The sequence below is a fragment of the Zeugodacus cucurbitae genome, chromosome 2 (assembly GCF_028554725.1).
Source record: "Zeugodacus cucurbitae isolate PBARC_wt_2022May chromosome 2, idZeuCucr1.2, whole genome shotgun sequence".
NCBI classification, from domain to species: Eukaryota; Metazoa; Arthropoda; class Insecta; order Diptera; family Tephritidae; genus Zeugodacus; species Zeugodacus cucurbitae.
The window spans coordinates 77,881,421-77,903,587 of record NC_071667.1 but is presented as its reverse complement, the minus strand read 5'-3'; the positions used below and the strand labels follow the sequence as shown (position 1 = coordinate 77,903,587).

The following is a 22,167-nucleotide window of genomic DNA, read 5'->3' as shown; positions in this document are numbered from 1 at the left end:
TATGAATATATATTAATTTGTTGATATGAGCTTATTGGTGGCTGGGTGTGGCCGGTTGATAAATATTGGCTTATTGACTGCAGTCTTTATTTATAGCAACAGCATACTTATATAGCTGAAGTTGAGCCTTTCATGCACCGTACTTTCACGCATTCAGACACCAACTCGGCGTCAAGCCTTTAAGCCCTCCACCAGGCACTCGAAGTGCACTCAAATGTGAGTAATATTTAAGTGTAACACTTCAGAGTGAGAAATCGGGCATTAACAGAACTTTCAGTCAGGCAGTTTCAGCAATTAAACAGTTGAATATCACGTTTATGTACAACGAAAGCTTAAAGCTTCTCTCTTAAACTTTTTTCCTCAAAAGCTACCGAAAATGTCGAAACGAAAACTTTCACAGAAACGTCAATCAATCGGTCACTGAAGATTTTAGTCCCTCGATCACCAAAACAAAAATATTTTGATTTTCAGTATCCGATCACTGCGGAACCAAACCAAGGGCGCTCACGAATAATTTAAAATTGTTTGAATTTCAAAGGTCATGATAAAGGTGATTATCGTGATGAGCCGATGATGTCCAGTCTGCCAGTAGTTCCAAAAAGCTCAGAGTAGTCCTCATCTTTGAACCGACTTTCTGAAAATATTTGCCTAAACTCGAAATCAGCTACCAGAAAAATGCCGGAATGGAAATTGATTATTTCCAAATTTGTTGTGAAAAATTTAAGGCTGGAAAGAAAACAAACCCAGCTAAAAGCTCACTGAGCTTTAAAGCTCATGAGAGTATTGAGCTTAAGAGCTTTCGGAAGGATGATCTATATTTCCAATAAAATCAGATTTTAATAATAGGATATTTCTATACTTAACTTCATTATGGTCGAAAAATTAAGGACTGTATTCCAGAGGGAACAATAATGAATCAACTAAGCTTACAGCCGTACCCCATAGATTCCATTTTGTGAGCACTAACTCTTTAATGTAAGAATATTAAACCAGAATATTCGCCGCACTATCTCTCTCCAAATCCACATAGTACTCGGTCAATGGACCACTTGCTAGCTCCACCCAGCTAATAAGTCAATTCAACGCGCCGCCACTCAGCGCACCAACAACGTAATTGCAATTTTTGGCAACCATTGCTGGCCGCAAAGTATTGCCAAACAAACTGAATTTATTTCTACACAGAGCACGCTGTGTACCTCGTAATATAATATAGGCGTTTCTCATGAAAATTGGCCACAAATTGCAACTAACTGTAACATGGACAATGACAATTTCGAAATCAGTTACTGTTATATGTTGGACGAACCAAACTGAATCAACGAACAACTGAAAGCGAACAAATAAAGCAACTAAATCAACGGAACTACTCTACTTGCTATGTACATAGAATAACAACTATAACAACAACAACAATACGGAAAATGTTATAACAGTAAAAATGGAGCACACAATACACGACATGAATTTTAAAATACGAATTGATTGTGTTATGTTCACATCAGAGATGAGAGATGAGGGAGAGAGTGAATGAGTGAGGGATAGAGAGGCGGGCCGAAATGTAGGCGAAAGGGGAGGGAGCACAACAAACAAGCTGAGTGTGGGTAAAGCAAACTAGCGGACATAACGGCAACAATAGTTAGTATTTCCTGGGGGGAAGCAGTGCGAGCGGCGCAACATCATTGGCTGGGCGTTAAAGTAGCTACAGTAGCGGCAAGCAGCCAATTCAGCCTGCCTGGGATGCGAGGCAATTTCGCCGGACAACTGAAATGCTGAAATGTTGCACGATGATTTATTATGCTCACAGCGAATTTATTGTTGCGTTCATTCGCATTTCTGTTACTGTTGTGGCCGGCCAGTGTTGATTGTGTGGCGGCGTTGGCGATGGATGTTGTACAGCGCGCTGTGTTGTTGTTCTTATTTTTATTTTCATACAAACTGCCTTTTGGTTGTTGTTTTTTCTTTCATATTTACTGTTTTTTTTTATTTTTGTTGCTTGTTGTTGTTGTAATGTCTGCATTTGCATTTCTTGCGCTTCGGCTGTTTGCCTTTTAATTTCATTTATGTGAGCGCATTGCTTTATTTTTGTTGTTGCTATTGTCATATTTGCCGTTATGTGCTTCATATATTTATTTGCATTTTAATTTTGAGGTCAAGAAATTTTTATTTTCTTGTTTTTGTTTTTGTTGTTGTTTTACGCAATTCAATTAATTTCAGCTTTCTGCTCTCTTTCCTTTAATATTTCCATTAAATTAAGAAAGCCAACAAAAAGGAGAATCTTAAGCTGCCCGCATATACAACAACAACTCGAGCTGCTCTCTGCGGCTCTGGCGCTTGATTTAAAGCGAATTTGTGGACACTTTAAATGCCGCACCGCGGGGCGTATGAGTGACGCGTGGACAAGTTGGTCGCACAGCTTTTCATGTCGGCGCTACAAATTGCTTTTTGTTGTTGTTGCTGTTTTACTTATTTATACACTGTCTTTGTTCGACTTCTTTGGTCTCTCTGTACTTTCTCCTCCATATTTTCTTTTTTATTTTTTTCCCTGCAATTTTTCCTTTTCATTTATTGCGTCTCACATTTTCACTTCTTTTTATTTATTTATTTCTGTTTCACTTCTTAAATTTTCAGCTGCTGACTTTTGTGGCCGCCAGCTATTTGTGTTGCCAATTTAATGATGTAACAGTCAAGTCAATTAGCGCTGATGTATTTGCTTTTGCTACCAAAGTTTTTGCCACTTTCAGCTCCTCACCGCCGCGTTGCTTTATTTATGTTCATGCAGCAGAGTTGCCTTTGTACATTTTAAATAAGCATGGAACTGATTTTGTAATGCACAGCGTTGCACATGTGTGCGTTTGTGTTGTTGTTGGTAGCAACTGGTTGTAGTAATTGAATTTGAGTGGGTTTTAATTAAAGCGTAGAAATCTTTTTCAAAGAGAGAGTTTTCATGCCGCATTCTGTTAGCTTTGATAAGTTCGTCATGTATATTACAATGCAGTTAATAAAGGCAACAAAGAAGAGATAACGGTAATTAGACCACTTGTTGAAAAGTAGACCGTGGCGAGTTTTAAATTTCAAAGACGGGTGAAAGATTATGTAAAAATTATAATACAAATAATTTACCATTAGACAATTCTTTGAAATAAATGCAATATTTAGAAATATTATAATAAAACACAATAATATGACAACACTACGTACACATATATTTTTTTCTAAATTACAAATAACTGCAAAAATATGTGCCTTTCATTTTTTAAATTTTAATATTTTTTTTGATATGGCAACCCTGATATTTTTTAGAGTAGTTTTTATATTTTAAGCATGAATCATTTATCCATTTTAGTACTTTAAATTAATTATAAATCTTTAATATTTGAAATATTATTATAAATTACGATAATATGGCAACACTATGTACAAAGTTTTTTTTTTTTTTAATTTTAAATAACTCTAAAAATCTTTGCCAATAAAATTTTTAATATTTTTTATTTTATAATTTTTTTCCAATATGGTAGCCCTGATTTTTGCTTAGAAAATTTACTTAAGTGCACTCATTTAAATATTTATGTTAAATGAATAATAATTATAATTAATGCTTTATAATACTTTAATTCAATTCTAACTGCATTCTCGTAGCAATTTTAAACATCTGGCAACTCTGTCTGCATTAAGTTAATAGTTAAATGATTTTAAATCTGCATGAAAAACAGTACTATGTAAGTGACTCCTTTCATCATTATAGAAATAATTACTATTTCAAATATATTTTTTGGTTAGTTGGCAACTCTGTTTTTGAAATTTTTTTCTGCAAGTGCTCCACAAATACAAATAATCAATAAGAATTTCCACTGAAAGTTTCCTTAAAGTGATTTCGAGATTCGAACTCGCGACCCAACACATAACGCTCACACTAGTTACATCTTATGAAGGGTTGCCACATAAAAAAATTAAAATATATAAATAATATATGTATACTAAAAATCGCATATCTCTTTAGAGAACACTGTCAGTATACATTTGAAAAATAACAACAACAATATTACGACAAGTTATGGCTTTTATTTCGTTGCGCCTTCAAACACACACCTTCCACACATTGCCCAGCCACACAGAGGAAAACAGTAATAATATAAATATAAAACAGCTCTTCACCCACACTTGCCACACCTTGGTATGAGCTCTGAGAAAGTGGCATACACTCGCCCATATAAGCGATATGGCACACTGTTGTCCACTCAAGCGAGCGATTCGCATGGAGCAGCGTCAACACCGAACTTCGCCATAAATGAGCAAACAACTCGTTATTGTCGCGACGTTATTGCCGACTGTGCGCGGTTTTACTGCTACACGCCATATTTGAAAGTGTGTGCTGCATGCCTCGCACTATTTGCTTACGAAACCAACGTCTCTTAACGGTACCTTTATGTAAATATGAGTACCGTATGTTTGTGTGTGCCTTGTAGTGAAACTGAGTGCTGGCGTTAAATCATTGAGGCAAGCATTTAACTACCACAGCGCGGCTGCGCTGTATGCGTAGGAAACGAAAATCGTTGGGAACTCTCAGAAGTTTCCGTGAAATGAAAGGTGAAACGCGCCAGCAATAACAATTTGATGGGAAGTGTTTCTTGGTGTTGGCATGTTGATGTGCTATGGTGAGTACCTATAGTTGGACCAGCGTTTCAAAAAGCAGAAGGGTTGTGACATTTAACTGGTTTTTGTTGTTAGTGTGTATAGTATTTGAACGACATTTTAATAATGCAAACAGATTACGTTTTGAATTGACTGAAACATTGTGTTGAATTTTCAACGTGGAATTCCTTTTTGTGCAATTAAATGGTTGCTTAGAGTGGAATAGTTATTATGGTGCATATACAGATACATATTTGTAAGTGAATACATTTATATCAGAAGGGTAGCTGTTTTTTTTTTTTGTTAATTATTTGAAGGATTAATTTATATTATTATTGCTTCGCAACTAAAACTTAATCGCAATAATTGGAATCGATAAGCATGCATAATGACTTCTTGTAACTAAGGTACCAACGGCAAAGCTCGCTTCACTAATTTATCTACATATATACAAATAGCGAATTAGTTTTTAGAGTCATAATAGTTCTTCATCAGACGCCTTCGGAATGTATTTGATATATATTTCTATGTTTTTGCATTTTTCTTCCAAAGCTAGCTCATATCAGTTACTTTCCTCAGTTCCAAAAATCACTGAGATCATATAGTAGCTATCGATGGTGTGACCATGTCAAAATTGGATTTTTTGGAGTTACTTCAACCCGTAGTTCAAGAGAGATCTCCAGTAGGTATTTCATAAATCAATCAAATTTTGGGCAGATCAAGTTCACGGTATCTAAGATGCACCACAAAAAATTCTAACATTGCCGACTCTAGTTGCATCTGTGCTATTTCAGAAGCATTATCATATCTCTTCAAAATCAAACACCAAAGTCTTTGAAATTCGATCAAAAAAGTGAAAACGACTTTTCGTGATCTAAACACTCTAATACCTAAATTATAAAGTTCAACAATAGGAACTATCCCTCCCTTGTAGATCTTTAATATACATAAGATCTCAAAAAAATCCTAATGGATCAGAATGATTGAGGAGGAAATGCTTAAATGAACCATACCATACCAAACTACTATGGCAACTAGCATCTCCCAGGACCCCTAGTGTCGCCGTATGTGTACCTATTAGACAAACAACCAAAGGAACACAGTACCGAAATTTTCTTTCCATTGGATCAATAAATATCTGGAAATTATCTGTAACGCATATACGCATGTAACAGCCTTTCATAGTATAAACCAACTCAACTCTAAATTGACGACCGAGACAACGCGACGTCGAATGAAAAGTCATCTCAAACTCATCTCATATTTGACGATAATGATTTGAGAACACATAAAGAAATCCTAGAATAAATTTCACTTATAAACGGACGTTCTAGTCCAAGCTCAAATATTCGATAGCAATATATTGAACTCAACCATGAGATGCGACATGCGATAACGTTGCGACCCATTTTTTTAAATCATATACTTTGGAATTTAGTGTGGACACTTCTGAAGCTGACTGCATATCGTATAGTAAAGCTTTATAGCTTTATAAAGTCATCTAACAGTTTGCAGAATTATATTCAGCGCCATATGACGGATGAAAATTCAAGCTGTCATCTACAATTTCAGGTATTTAAAACCTCTTTTAGGAGTTAAAAGTTATCCACCCAACAAACAGAGGGCATTTTTCAAACGCTCACTGGCTCAATCAGCCGCTTGTTATGCCCAATGTCATTGTTAAGGAAGCAACCCGCGTGTGTGTGTGTGTAGAGCACACGCTGAGGCTAATAAATGTCAACAATGAAAAAAGTGACATTAAGCACATCAACAATGACGACAATAAAAGCGACAAAACAAAAGCACTAACACCAATGCACGCGGGCCGCGCTCTCTTTTGTTTGCATATAATGAGGCGGGTGGCAGTTTTGTTCAAGCCGGCGGAAACCTAGCGAGCACATCCTGCCATTGTGTTTGGCGTCATTAAGGCACAATTGCACATACATATATAAATACTGAAAAAAGTTAAAAAAAATATATAAAAGTTTGTGTGTGCGGCATCATGAGGCAGGTGAGCAACCGCATCACGGCAATGAATGTCACTCAGCCTCGGTCGGGCAAGTCGGGGGATCATAACCCTTTTTTTTGTGCCCACCTTCAGCGGCAATTCATTATACATTACTACAATAAATGAAGAGAAAAAAGAAAAAACAACAACAATAGCAGCAAAATAGGTTTTAGCGCTAAGCTCTTGAGCACTGCCAGCAACACCGGTGAAAATGGTCGGCAAAATGGTGTCATGACCTTGGTCTCACGGTGCACTGGGAGCGCGGGCAGGTGCATATACTTTGTGTGAGTGTGTGAGCCTGAGAGTTGCGTAACGACAATGGCCAATTTGAATGTTGTAATAATTTTTTATTGCCGCTCACAATGGCGCTACAACTCAACGGCGTGTTTACTGTGTGCAATTTATTGAGCGCAAGCGGACCCGGCGCAGGCCGTGGCGCCACACGGCAGCGCACAGCGCCGAGCAGCATGAGCTGGAGAGTGGTTTTTTAAAATAGACAAAAATTGTGTCAAATGCGTGCGAAAGCATTTTGTTTACACTTAGCGCAATTATTATGAGGCCGCCAACGAGGTGAGCGGCGCGTGTTTCTATGTTTCTCTAAATGTGTGTTGGTGTCAGGGGTCGCTTGTCGCTGAGTGGCGCTGCGACAAAGGACATGGCAAATAGTACAAGTGGCATTAAAAATAGACAATTTTTCAGTGAGCCTTTTGTTGACATTACGCATTTTACTCGCCTGCTTTCCGCTAGCCTTGACACAATTGTTTAGAAGATAGCAATGAAAAGAATATTGTGTGTGCATTTTAGTTGATTTTCTAACAATTAATTGTGTATATATTTCTCTGGTTTCAACCCAAATTCAAATTAAAAATGTTAACTTTAAATTTAATGGGAATCACAAGTTTAAGAGGGTAATGTTAAGGGTTGTAGAGTACTGTGACTGCTTGGAATTAATTAATATATTTATATTTGAATAAAATTCTTAACCTCAATTCATGCGCTTAAGAGAGTAGCGAATCGAACACATCATACCAGCTGTTCAAACAAAATGGAGCAAGAAGACTTTTAAGAAGTCTTGAACTAACATCTCCTCTAATCCATTTCTATGGTGGAGAGTTCTGCGGCTTCTAGCAGTATCACTGCCTTACGTTTTCTATAAATGAATATAATTTATTTCAAGCTTTTACATGTTAATTTTTAACAATACTTTGGCCTTGACTCTCTGACTCATTTATAAGAAAACCGCTTATAGCACTTAAATGAGGTATCCGCTAACCGGATAATAATCTTTCATCGAATTCAACTCGCTAACTTTGTTGTTGGTTTTACATGTAAACTGAGAAGGGAGCAGCGATGAAAGAGAGTGGGCAGATAAATAGCGAATAGAGGACGGTTCATATTGATCATTTAAAATGAACATTTTTTAGTAACTAAAGTATAAATCTTTCCTTTCAAATATCCGTTTTCCTGGATCTTTCGACACAACCTTTGAGCTAATTAATCCATTAACCTCCGGTTACATTATTTTTTTATATTTTTTTCTACATTAATTTTTGAATGAATTTTAATCGACTTGAAAATGAAATGCAAAAACCGTATTTGTAATTATATAAACGTTCTTTGTCTGCGATTAGCTGCATTTTTTAATAAAAAAAAGCTACGGTAGATGTCGCTGCTAAAAATATCAATCAGCTGATGAAACTTACCAACTTCTTATGAAACGCAAAAAGAAGAATGTATAACAGCTGATCGGTTATCGAGTAGACGGAAGTGTAAAAGGTAAAAAAGGGTTTATCAATAAAAATATTGATAAATCAATTAATTTGGCTATGTAAAAACGATAAAACAAACTTTGAATAGGGTTCTAGACACATAAGATTTTAAATTAGAGTGTAATATTCGTGCTGGAAGGCGTCAGCCGCTAAAATCTCTACTCACAATTATTTTAAATGAATGCTCTTCGAAAGAAAGCACGCGAATCTGACGAACTTCGAAATGAAACTTTGGAGTGGTGAGGGAAAGATAAGTAGTCTTTGAACCTTTTGGTTTAGGATGATATGTTCGATATTTTGGACCTTGAAAATTTTGATTTCATTGATTTTTAGACGGGAGATGTCACATTATAAGTGCAATATTCGTAGACAGTGATATAGGGAAAGTAGGCATGGTTGGGAACCGATTTCTTCCATCTACGTATATATAACTCGAGATGTATCTCGATTTTTTTTAGGATTTACAAACAACCTATTATACTGCAGTGATCAAGAGTTTTCATGAGGAGTTCAGTGCTTAAAAAATTGCGCTGGGGAGCGTTTCTGCTCTTAAATTGAAAATATTAAGTAAGCTCAATTCTTCAGATGTGTAATGAAGTCATTAAAAACAGCAATTATTGCACACAAACCACAATGACCTTGAAGACAAACTTTTATTTTTTCTCAATTTGTATACAAAAACATTTAATATCTAATGATTTAATTAATTAGACGCACCAATTCTGATTATAAACCAAAATAAAACCTCGCATAAGTTCCTTTCAATTAGTCGGAGCACATTCCATTTCATAACTTCTCGCCTACGCACGTTTCATATTTTCAATTTAAGGCCAAGTTTCTGCTCGCGCATATATTTTTATCTAACACAAATCCAACAGCAGATTATACTGAGTGCATAAGTAATTACAACCAAGCCACCAACACACACTCTCCCACACACACAAGTGTGCGCTGCAAATGCAGTGGCAGGCGGATTAGTGGCTCCTAAACGAGAATAAAGAGCAGCGTCTCACGCGCGCACTCGACCGGCCAGCGCCGTGGGGCCATTTGTCGTGATTTTCATTCTCATCGACTTAATTTTTATCTTCTCCAACTACGGTGGACACACGCGCTGCAGCGGTGGAGGCGCCACATACCGTTTTGATACCAATTGTGGCATATTTGTGGCAATGAATGCTTAGGGGCCTTAAGGTTAGGTATTTATTTTTTTTTTTACACACACACACTCACATATGTGGCAGTTACGTTGTTGTTGGCGGCTTTTTAGTACTGCCTTTGATTCACGAGGCAGCTGTTGCACACAAAATCCTACACACACACACATATGAACGTCAGTATTTATTTATATTTATGAATGAAGGTATGTGTGTACCTAGTTTCTCGCCATTTCTTGCATATTTTGTTTTTGTTGTTGCATAAATTTGTTCTTTTTTTTGTACCGCGCGCGCTTATCTGGTCTTGAGCGAGGAAATCAGTTGGAAAAAGCAGTAGTAGCTTTTGCTTCGCATAGCCGCGTATATGAGTAGTGTTGTTGCTGCTTCCTTGCTCTCGAGTGCTGCGCGTCGAGGATTTTCTAGCGTGTTCGCTTTGTCTTTCATTTTTACTCCGCTTTCTATGGTATTCCTTTCAAAATCTATTTTGGTTTTTGTTTTAGCATTCTGTTGCCAACTATGTGCTGTATTGGCTTACAACGCTTGCCAACAGCTGGCTGACGACTACGCTTCGCCTGCAATGAATTCTAATTCGCCAAAATGAAAACTCACGTTCACGTGTTATCCAATTAATTACGCTTCGTGAGCGTGTACAAGAGTGTTGCTGTGTGTGGAAGCAAAAAGATGCAAACAATGTGGTATTTGGCGAAATTATAAGATAGAAGACTAGGAAGGATGAATTCTATGTGGATGATATATGAAAGTGTGTGATTTATCTAGAATAAAGCTTTATCTCTTTAAAAAGCTTGGTATATTTATCTCTTTATAAAACTTGGTATTTGCTTTAAAGTAGGTGCCATATATGTACTAATATTTACAGTTCTTATTACAGTTCAAATCTAGGGTTACCAAGCTGAAACAAATATCTGAAAATATTGATCGCATAATTGTAGTTTTATATTATTGACAGTTGACAATTTTATACTCTGTACAAAAATACTTAAATGGTTAAAAAAAAATATTTGAATTAATTGTTGTAATCTAATATTTTTATTTATATGGTAACCCTAAATAAAAATTGTAAATTCGACTTAAAATTATAACATTTTAAAGTAATATATAGTTTTTTTTTTTCAAATCAACAGTTATTCACTTTTTTCCAACATGTAGGAAATATTTTAGTATTTAAAGCGGTAGCACAAAATCGGCAACCCTATTATAGAAAATAAAAGTGTGACATAAATTTATGTTTTGAAGTAATTCATAAAAAAGTAGAAACCCCATATTTCCTTATGAGAAACAAAGTTGAATGGGATTGCCCATTTTTTCGATAACTTATTTGATTGAATAGTACCTCAATTTTTCCGATCTTATGAACGGAATTAAGTTAAAGCTTGTTCCTCAAAAGCTCTTCCTCAAGAAGAAACTACTAAATAAACAACTTGCTACAATGGACTTAGAAGAAGCTTTACAATAACGAGATTCCATATTACACCTTTTTTTTAATTTTCAAAAAATAGCACATAAATCTGCCATCGCCTTTCCCCCTTCATCTAATAGCATTTGCAACATATTGTGGCAAGATTAATTCAACAAATTTTAAGTAACTAATTTCAACAACACACACACACACACACACACTCCCCCCCCCTAAATTAAAGCGAATAGCCAACATTTAATTTTTCAACGTCTTTCTTACACGCATTTGATCCTCCGCACGTATCGTACATGTATTTATTTTATTGGCTTCATTCATTAAACTCAAATGTGCTTAAGTCGCAGAACAAACGACAGCTCCATAGATAAAACTCACAGCAGATAAATGCTGCCAGCAGCACAGCGCACAAGCGTCTATCCATCAAAGCCAATAACAAAAACACTGCGACAGCTTTACGCAACGGTCAAGCGAACAGGGATATAACGGTATACGAGTATGTATATGTAGATGTAGCATGTAGAAGCTGGCGCAGTAGGGTTGCCACTCTTCTACTAAAAGAAGTAGAAGGAGAATGCGGTAGCTCATAACTTCAAATTGACAGCGTTGTTGTTGTGGGATTATAGCGGTATTAAACGTCATTTTTAGAGCACATAACGGCACACATATGTATATATATGCACACACATATTTAGATACATATTTATCAGCATCGGACACAAGCAATCGTCTCAGCACCCGAGATACACCGCTATATATATATGTATATGTATTTGCTTTTGTTGTCTTCATTTCACACCAACTGCCAGCTGTCATTCATCATTTTAAAGAAATCGCACTTAAACGGATGAAGAGTGTTTGCGTGAGTCTCCAAAGCGCCGCAGCGGTCAATGCGGCGGCGAGGCAGCAAATGCAGTCACATACTGCGTGACTAGGATATATTTCCCCTAGCAACGGGACTTGAACGGTCAGCACATGGCAGCTTAGACACTCGAGCTATGCGATGACAGTGTGTGTATATGTATGTATGTAGTTGTTGCCACCAATAGATAAAACACGCTTTGGATTAAGTGGCCAACAAGCAGTGTTAGTGATGCAGCATAACAACAACAACAATAGTAAAAAAATACCGTTATCATATGAGTAATAGAAACACGAAGCGCCAGTGTGTTGGCATTGCTAGGGGCTGCAGTGGCTTAGATAGCGCGCTATAATAGTTGTTGTTTTTGTTGTTGTATACATATATTGTATGTATATACCAGACCAACTTGCTGCTGTCGTCATTTATATTTATTTATATATCTGTCACTTAGCTGCTTTAAGCTCTCGCTGAAGGGATTGTCCAAGTTCTGAGTGACATAAACACTATAACAACAACAACAACAAGTAGAACAAGCACTAACTCAAACTAATAATAATTTGTAAAATAAGCTTGTAGTTGTAAACGGCGCGTTACAATAACAACATGTGGCAGTGACAGTAGAGGTGTCTGCCTCTCAATAAAATGTGTAATGTGCCACATATCATTTACAATAACAACAAAAAAATAAAAAATAAGACATGATAAACTTCCACAGCACTGACCTAATACCAATCGAACTGAATTTTATACATGACAAAGTTATGCTCGCACAACCGTAATAAGCCTATATCCATCGCTCATATCAGCAGCGGCCCCTTGTCAACTTTGATCCACCATCTACACTCCCTTCGTGTCGTCTCAAGTTGTTCACTTTGTTCTTTATACATTTTTTATCGCCATTTTGTTATGGCGTACATTTTGTATGCTATCCGTTGGAGCCACTGGGGCGTATGAGTGATCCGACTGCACTTTGTAGTCGAGTGTGACACATTAACCTTCAAAAGTAATACATATACATGTGTATACGTTTCGGGTTTACATATATAAACATATATATTTAGTAACAGTATAATATTTAAATCGCTTGTCAGCTCTTCTGCGTCCAGTGTGTTGATGGGTGTAAGTAATCTATTGAACCGGGGATTAGTTGATTGCTTGGCGATAAGTATTGTGCGATTTTGTCACCGCTCAAATGCGTTTTTTTGTATGTCATGAGTGCGTTGATGTGTAAATGAAGATAGTTTTAGGTATGTAAGTGTATACAAATTGTAAAATTTACTAGAAGGGATTATTTAAAACGGATTGAGGTGGGATTAGTTTGGTGTAGAAATGAAAGTTCTGATTAAAATTTAATTTTTTCATTTAATGCTTATGAAAAAATTTAAAACGTGTTCAGCGCCGTGATTTAAGAATCTAGTAAGGCTCCATGTGCATACCCCATTTCTGAACATTTTTTTTTAAGGTTAGCAAAAAATTGTGAAATTAAAACTAGAAAGTTTTCACCAAAAGCTACATTTTGAAACTTTATTCAATTAAAATCTTTAAGGACTAAATAATAACTGATATGGTTTAGGAAAACATTTTCAGACGATTTTTGTACTGATTACTTAGTTAGAGCTGATATGAATTAAATGTTATAATGTTATAATTTGCGGTTAGAGTTTTCAAATTCTACTTGAAGTGAAAGGTTTTCGGTTATTAATTCAAAACCGTCATGACCTAATCTTCCATGAACACAAATGCAGCAATTATGAATTATATATTTATTTAAATTTCTCTTATAGAACTTTGTAACCGAAAAGCTTTCACCACAAGTAGAATTCGAAAGCTCTAACCGCAAATCAAAAGCTTTAGAGACCAAAAAGCATTTATTTTTACCGATTGCTCAGTTGGAGTAATGAAGCTTGAGTTGAAGCTTAATATATTGTGTATAAAATATTTCTAACAGTTATTAAAAATTTATAAACCTTTTTGCTTAGAATACTTGAGCTTTCTATGTTCAGTACACATGTAAAATCATTTGCTTAACTTACCTACTAATTCACGAAGACATCGAGGTCTGACAGCTGAAATTAGAATAATAACTTAAATTAGTAATGATTTCTGTGGTAAGCTCCAACTTTAATTACTCCAAAATAAAAATAAAATATTAACTTCTTAATTTAAATTATTTCTTGGCACTTTAAAAATATGAAATTTGGTTCAAGTTTCAATATATTTTTTTCAATAATCTTCGAAAAAGGTTCATTGTCACATAAACCCAAAACCACTATGAAAATTATTTTCAAATTCTAACCTAAACAATTTTTAAAAACCTCTTCCAATTCTATACAAATCAAGACCGTTTGAGCTTAAACAAATAATATGAGACGCACATAACAATATTACTTTCTCACTGTGGTCACTTATACCATTAGTTTTTAATTAACAAAGCTCTCATCTCAACATCATCACTTTCTCTCTTAAATGAAACACTTTGTTACTATGATTGCCATACATTTACTTATTTTACAACAAATGTACTATAAATTCAGTCGCAACTCAAACGGACTTCATTCCTCACAAAGTCAACAAAATTAAAAGCTTTTAAAGACTTACGTGCCTCAACACACATACAACTCGCGCTCATTAAAAAATAATCTATGCCATGAGACACGTCTCATTCCTGCCACCCCCCCTCCACTGCGAAAGTAATGTAAATAATTATGGGCTGTCTAACTATCGCAAAGTGCGTCATAATTTGTAGAAATCTCCGGTGACAGGCAGATAATGTAAATGTAAATTAAAACCTATTTCAGCGCTTAACAACCTGCTAATTGCTTTTCACGCCCAGCCCAAGCGACGGTAAAACTGGTACGCGCGCCATATACGCCGTTACAAACTTAACTTTGTGTGGACTTAGCGCACTGTTTTGGCGATTATTTGGTGTGTTGGTGTTCGTGATTGTTTGGCCGGCGTCTGCTGGGCACGTATACGCCATGGCGTCACGATAATAAATACACAAACGAGTGCGCACAACAACGCCAACATGCGGTGTTGTAAGTGTTTTTGCTTTTGCTTTTGTTGGTGTTTGTGTGTTGTTTCTTCGTGAAAATATTGTATTAATCGCCAAATGTCAAATCATTTTTCATTTGACATAAAATTTATTTGACATTTAAGACAAACGCAAGATGAAGGCTGCCGAATATAAACGACTGCCGGCTGCATTAGGGTGGGTACATTTATGTGTGGTTTTTTTAATGATTACTATTTTTATGACTGTTATATTTTGAAGAAAGTGACACAAATTTTGAAAATTAGACTAGACTCATATAAAATTTTGAAAACTAAAATTAAAAAAAAAAAAATTTAAAATTTGAAAAATTAAATTTTGAAAAAAAAAAATTGGGGAAAAATTTTGAAAAGAAAATTTTGAAAAATTAAATTTTTGAAAATAAAATTTTGAAAAAAAAAATTATGAAAAATAAAATTTTGAAGAAAAAAATAAAGTGATTAAAATAAAATCGCAAAACCTTAAAAAAATGTTGGAGGAAACATGTTTAAAAAAATATGTTGCGACTAGAAAAAATTAACTTATTTTGGAGATATGCTCAACAACAATTTTTAGATATTTGTTAATGTTTACAAACGCTTTTCTTTATTTATCTTTTAAAAAAGTTGAAAAACGTTTTATTTTTATAAAAAAAAAAATAATAATAAACCACCCTAATGCAATTTATAACATGCATAAATATATAACTGTATTACGCCAACGGGTGAAAGCTCCAGCAGCCACTTGCTTTCTGGCAACCTTAAATATGGCAACTACACACCCACTCGAGAAATCGAAAGTAGCAGTTAGCAAGTCTATGAAATGGCTAGGCGACACCGTGGCTGCCAGTGAAGAATAATGTGAATAGCACATACACACACAACACAACCATTTACAATCCACACAATCAACTAAGAGCGCTAAAACGGTACATTAGCCGCTCACAGCTCACAGCCGGTATGAGCACTTTTAACAACATTTACTCGCAAAGCGCCCAAGTACCCACATGGCTTGTATGAAGTACATAATATTATCGAGTAGGTTCACCGTTATACAGCCATTGCTGGAGTATCAGTCAGTGAGTTGAGTTCGCCAGCGCAGCGCAGCCATTGAGTGCTTCATGCTTGTCATCAATCTTATTTAATAGTCGTTCGCACAATTGAATTATTACATGTGTCAGCTGCTGCTCCTACTCGCTTAGTAGCACAGCACAAAGCAGCGCAGCAGCAGAGTGGCGAGAAGGCTGACAGGCTTCTAAGGTCCATATGAGTGTGTCTACATATGTGTATGGTATGTAGCGCGTGCGTATATTATTTGCGCCACTTTGCGTCATTCACATGCATTGCTTGCGCTGAGTGACCTTACGAACGAGGAAGTAGGTGTACACTTGTTAAAATTTTAGGTTAGGTTTCACAGAAAGCAGTGAAAGGAGTACAATAACTTGAATTTAAGAATGTAGAAAATGGTTTTAAACATTAAAAGAAATTTTATGATTTGTTACTTGTTACTCTTTTAAAGAGCTTTAGCGCCAGAGGTCAGTCCGTGAAACTTATTTAATTTTCTGCTTTAAAAACTGTATTTACTGTTCAGCTCATGCAAAGGTCTAGAAGTTTTGTAACCACTTTGAGCCATAAACTCGAGTTTAAGGCAAGAAGCTTATGAAGTGTTTATAAAGTCTGAGTTTAAACTCAAAAATGTAATGATCCCGGTAGAATCTCCTCAATACAGTTGATAGAAAAAATAAAAGATAACGCTTGAAAGAAACTATTCCACTGCAGGTTGTCCCTCCATCTCTTTGAAAATTGGTGAGAATTGTGGTCACAAACCGTTACATTAAAATATTTATCAAAGATTCTTGAGATCTCTATTGCATCAACTACTTGATTTCTGGAATATTGTACATTTCGTGTAATTTTTTGAAGACTTGAAAGGCCGGCTCGCAAATAAGAGTAGTCGCTCGTCAATAAAGGTCATTCAAGCTAAAGTCCTCTGGTTTAAAGCTTTTGCGGATTACTCTTGCTGTCTACATCGTGAACATTTACCGCCAAACGATTATTCGAAAGAAGGGCGCTCAGAATGTCTTTGTAACTTAATGGTTCGGAAAGTAACATTTTATAAATTGGTTTAAGAATAATAGATCTATGGGTCCTGCTGGTTAGGTTGTAACGTCCGAAAGCTTCTTGGCGAACAAATCTTTTAGAGGATTTACGCGTGAATTTGCTCTAAAAAATATAAACTGTGAATTTGAAGCCTTTAATGCTTATATTTTGTTAAGAATATCGATTTAGCACAAAACTACAAGATACTGACTACCCAAATAAATATATAAATACATATGTATATATATATATATATATATATATATATATATATATATATATGTATGATTACGGCTCGGGCAATTATCGCTGTTATATTTAATTTCAATCTGGGGACACATTTTCGCCCATATGAAGAAATAAAAATAAACAGAATGCAACCAATTTCATGACAACTGGCAATTTGTCGTGGAGTATTACAAACTGTTACAACAACAATCACAACAAAAACAACAAGTGATTGCCAATTTTGGTGCTGGTGAAAAAAGAAATATTTGCAAGCCTTGATCATTTATTTCGTAATATGATGGCCATACCGAATATTTATTTGCCACTCGGATATACAAACAAACATACAAATACATGTAGTTGTTGTATTTCACTGGTGTGCGCATTGTTTGTTGTTGTTGTTAATATTTTTGGTAAAATGAAGAGCATTGCCATTTGACTTCTGCGCCATTTATTGCTAGTGTTGTTGTTGCCCCTGCTACAATTGTTGTTGTTGCTGTTGTGTTAATGTTTGTTCAGGTCCAAAAGGGTCGCATTGGATTTCGTATGATGAGTGTGGTGATTGTGCTGCTGCGCTTGCATGTACTCTTATATTGTTGCTGTCGTTGTTGTTATTATTGCTTTGGCGCTGTTGCTGCAACATCCATAACACGACTGATTTATATTTATTAACACCAATTTCGTACTATGACAATCGACATATTCGGGATCAATTTGGTCAGTTGGTGTGCTTGTTCTTGTACATCGCTTTGTTATTGTTGTTGTTGCTTTTGTTCTCGTTGTGCGCTGTTATTGTGGGGCATCATCATCGTGGAGCAAAGCAGTTTCACTTACACATGTAGCGACATGTGTACGCATGTTGTTTGCTTACTGTTGTTGTTGTTGTGCCTGGTTTTTGTTGTTATGATGTTTTGCTCCATGTTGTATATCATGTTGTTTGTTGTTGGCCGTAAATTTTGCGCTGCGACAGCAACAACAACAGCAAAATAGTTGACAGCATTAGCCAATAAAATAATAAAGCGAGTAAAAGTGCGCGTGTGTGTGTGTGTGTGCCATAGTCGACTCCAGTAGCAACACTAACAACAACAATAACCTCGACAATAACATGACACTGACAGTTTATTTATCGCCGGCCGAAAGCGAAAAATGTTGAAATTGTTTTAATTTTGGCCAATAATGTCGATATCAGTGTCAGTGTGGTGAAACATATCGAGCGCCGACATGTGTAGGGGCCAATATGCGCAGCGAAATGGCCAGCAAGAAGCAACACACACACACACACACAAATGCCGAGTAATGCCAATGCCACGAACCGCAGCTGCCAACAATCAGCAAAAATTCTCGATTTTTTTCCAGGAGGGCAGGCGGGGTGATCAGCGTTCACCAGGGAAACGACAATATGACACAGCCGTTAATACAAATAAACAACAATAACAACACACTCAAGGGTAGTTACTTCATTGTGCTTAAGCGCAAGTGGCAAGTAATGGATGTGTGCTTAAGTATTTAGATGGAGAGTGGAGAAGGGGCACGAAATTAATGATTTCCCAAGTACAAGCTTTGGCGATGGCGGCAACCGGGTGTCGCCAACACACCAGCCACAGCCGTCTAAACAAGCAAGCAAGTAGCACTTAAGAAAATAAATACTAACCTTAAGAGGAAATCACCACGGCAAACTAGTTTATTTTCCCCTAAGGGTGTTCAACTAGTGACCGCTAGACAAAGTGGCATGAGCGAAGATAGACATTTTTGGTTGTAGAAAATAGAAGAAATGTTGATAAAAGTTAAAATTTAATAAAAATAAAGAAATTATAGATAATTAATAGATAAAGGGATTTCTGGTTATTTGTATGGGTGTTATTTGTTTTTATTCTTAATCTGTGTTTCAAACCCAACAATGATAACTTGGGCGCAAAAATTATTAATGATCTATAAACACAGAATTAGGCTAAGTCAAAGGGTAGATCTCCGCAACTGCAGAGAATCTCACTTACCAAATATTCCCAACGGATCACCAAGACCATCACGATTCGACAAAGCGCTTGGACTCTATAGCAAAGTTCTTAAGCTAATGTCAATTCAGGTCTTTTCGCTTTGTTAGCCGAAGATGTGTCTATCGAGGTGTTTTAATCTTAGTCTAACGAATTCTGGACATTGAACGAGGAACTTGGATGATTCCTCTTCGCCTTCCCCCAAACAGCTTTGGCAACTTACGTCTGGCTTGATGCCTAATCTCATCGCATGTGTACCTATTGCAAATGACCAGTAAGCTGACCAATTATTGCGCAGAGATGGACTTTTTATTTCGAGAGAGGCAAAAAAAGGTTAACTATTTGAGATCTCTCTTCTAGTCTCTAGGTCAACAGTCTGGGCAATCAAAAGAGACTTAAAATGTCAAGAAGACAATAAATAGAAGGATCAAAAAATTTAAGCCCACACATAAGTTATCTTCTCTCAATTCTTACATGGAAAACTTAAGGTGTTTCATAAGTTAATATAATTCTAGAAGGCGTATAAAGCGTCATAAAACGGATCAACCGGATTGACTTTAGGATCATTAATTAAACTAGAAACCGATATTTCTCAGGCAACAACATTGCTTCTTCAAGCATCATCACCTATGAAATAACTCAAATTCTATTTTATTCCTGTTGCCTTCAAATTATGCGCGCAAGTAGGTCACGCAGGCATATTTATCACACTAAATCGCTGTACTTAAGCAATTCTGGCGTCAGGAAGCGAACGCTTAAAACAAAAAACACCAAAATATTTGCACAGATTTATGACAAGGACACGTGCCACAGCGTCGCTTTCACATAAATCGGCTCAGCAAAACTTCAAGCGCTACTTAAGTACACACTTGTATGTTTAAGTAAAATATACTATCATTATACAAGTTCAAAAAAAGAAAGAATTTCGAAGGTAAAGACTTAAAAAAGTTTCGAAATTAAAGAATTCATAATTCTACGCCAGTAAGACATATGGGGGCTTCACTACACTCGCTGTGAAGCTGTGCGTCAAATCAGATTTTTAATGCATACATTATGCACACTTGTTTGTGTTTGTGTCATTTGTGTGTCAATTTCGACTACTTAAAATTCAAGACTCAACGAGAAACGAGAACTTTTTGGCGCTTATCGCAAAGACTACTTCGCACTCGCACACTTCTCGGATTTTCGGCGTGGAAAAAAGTTCTGGCACAAGTGCAAAGCGAAGCTATGCAAAATCGGCCAAAAAAAATGCATGTTGACACTAACAAAGCAACAAGAAAAACTACAACAACTTTTTAACATGTGTTGTTGTTATTGTGTTGAGTATGTGTCTTAAGAATTCTCATTGTATTTGTATGTTGCATGCATAATGCAAAATCAACTACAAGACACTTTAAAGTCGCCCGCTCTCGTTGCTTTCAATTTGCAACTTAGGCAAATGTACTACAAGCATATGTACTTTGTATAAGTAAATATATGCTCACTTAAGTAAATATATGTGCGTTTGAGGAAGTATGTGCGCTAGCATACAAGGTCTTTTACTTAAGCTTGAGCTATGTATTTAAGAAAAAAATACGAAATTCTTAAATCTTCACAAGCAAGCAACAACAACAACAAAGTGTGGCAACAACAACGCGCCACGGTGTTACAGCCGTAACGTAGCGTCGCCTCCACGTTTGTCAACGCATCACTCGCCATCAAGTCAAGTAAACATCAAACAACAACAACACCCGTAATGCCAGCGCAATGTCAACATGGGGCGTGTTGGCACTGTCAACAGCTCAACATTGCCTTCAAATGCCGCCTGCTGTCCTGCCCATCAAAGCAGCCTGCCTCCAACTCAGCGCCGCTCTGTCTGCTCGCCGCTGCTGTTTAACTTCATTACATTTATTGGATAAGTTTGACACCTTCATCGCCGCGCCAAGCTGCCACGCTGCGCAGGTAGTCAGTTGTTGTCTTGTGTATCGTCATCTTATGGCTCATCTTCATTCTTCACTTTCCGCTTTCGTGCATTGCTGCGTCGTTCTTCCGCATCGCATTTCTCACGCTCTCATTCTATTTCAATCTCACTTTTTTCAAGTTGATTCATTGTGCTTTTTTCTCTTTTCCTATATAAATAGTTGGTTTTTTGTATATTCTTCTTTTTTTTTGTTGTGGAAGGTGTACAAAATGCTCTATTGCATCCACCTTGTGGCGTCAGACGATGTGATAGCTGTGCCAACCATTTGCCACACACACTCACATTTTTGTTGTAATCCAGTATGGAGTGGTGTAGTGTGGCAACACCTGCGGTATGCTTGATGTGACGGGGTTTCGATCATCAAATATGCCACGACTTACAAAAAAAAAAGCTCGGAAGCTTCCAACTGTAAATCTATTGAATTCTACAATTGCTTGGTGGAATGGTGTTGACAATAATAGTATCAGTTACCGTTATTTGAAATTACTAGCCGCTTAATAATTAAATTGTTATTATTATAAGTTTTAAAAATACTTCAGAAAGTCTCTTCCTTTCCCAGAAAACAGAATCGAAAGAATCTTATTTAGTTGGACCGATATTGGACTGGTATAGTATTATACTTTAGGACTAACGTGTCTCTAATTTTTAAAAAGGTACATGTTATCGATAAACTGGAATTCATGAGGTTTTCCAGAACTCTTTCTAAAAACAGGCCCACCATCTCTCTACAAAACTGTCTCGAAAAAATCAGAAATATAGTTCACAGAGAAGCGTTAAAGGCTTTTTACCTCATCGCTAATCATAGGAAGATTTTGTTCAAAACATGCCTCGGGATATCTACGAGTATTTAGATTTGGTTACTGGATAAATGTGTTCTTTCAGCCTACCACGCCTCCGAAACGTTTTAGGGCACAATGTTCAATTAAAACGAGTATAGTGTAATATATTCGACATAATGTGCACTGATAATCAGCAAAAGGCGATATGGACTCTTTTACAAAGAC

General features: G+C 36.3%; 1 protein-coding gene across 2 annotated transcripts in view; it reads right to left on the bottom strand.

The window, feature by feature from the left end:
• The window catches only part of LOC105213295 (uncharacterized), a 266,273-nt gene that overhangs the window by 208,373 nt on the left and 35,733 nt on the right, over positions 1-22,167 (bottom strand). For both annotated transcript variants that reach the window (XM_054225386.1, XM_054225387.1), the window contains exon 2: positions 13,888-13,920. The gene's annotated coding sequence lies outside the window, so the exon portion shown is untranslated. The remainder of the gene's footprint in view (positions 1-13,887; positions 13,921-22,167) is intronic.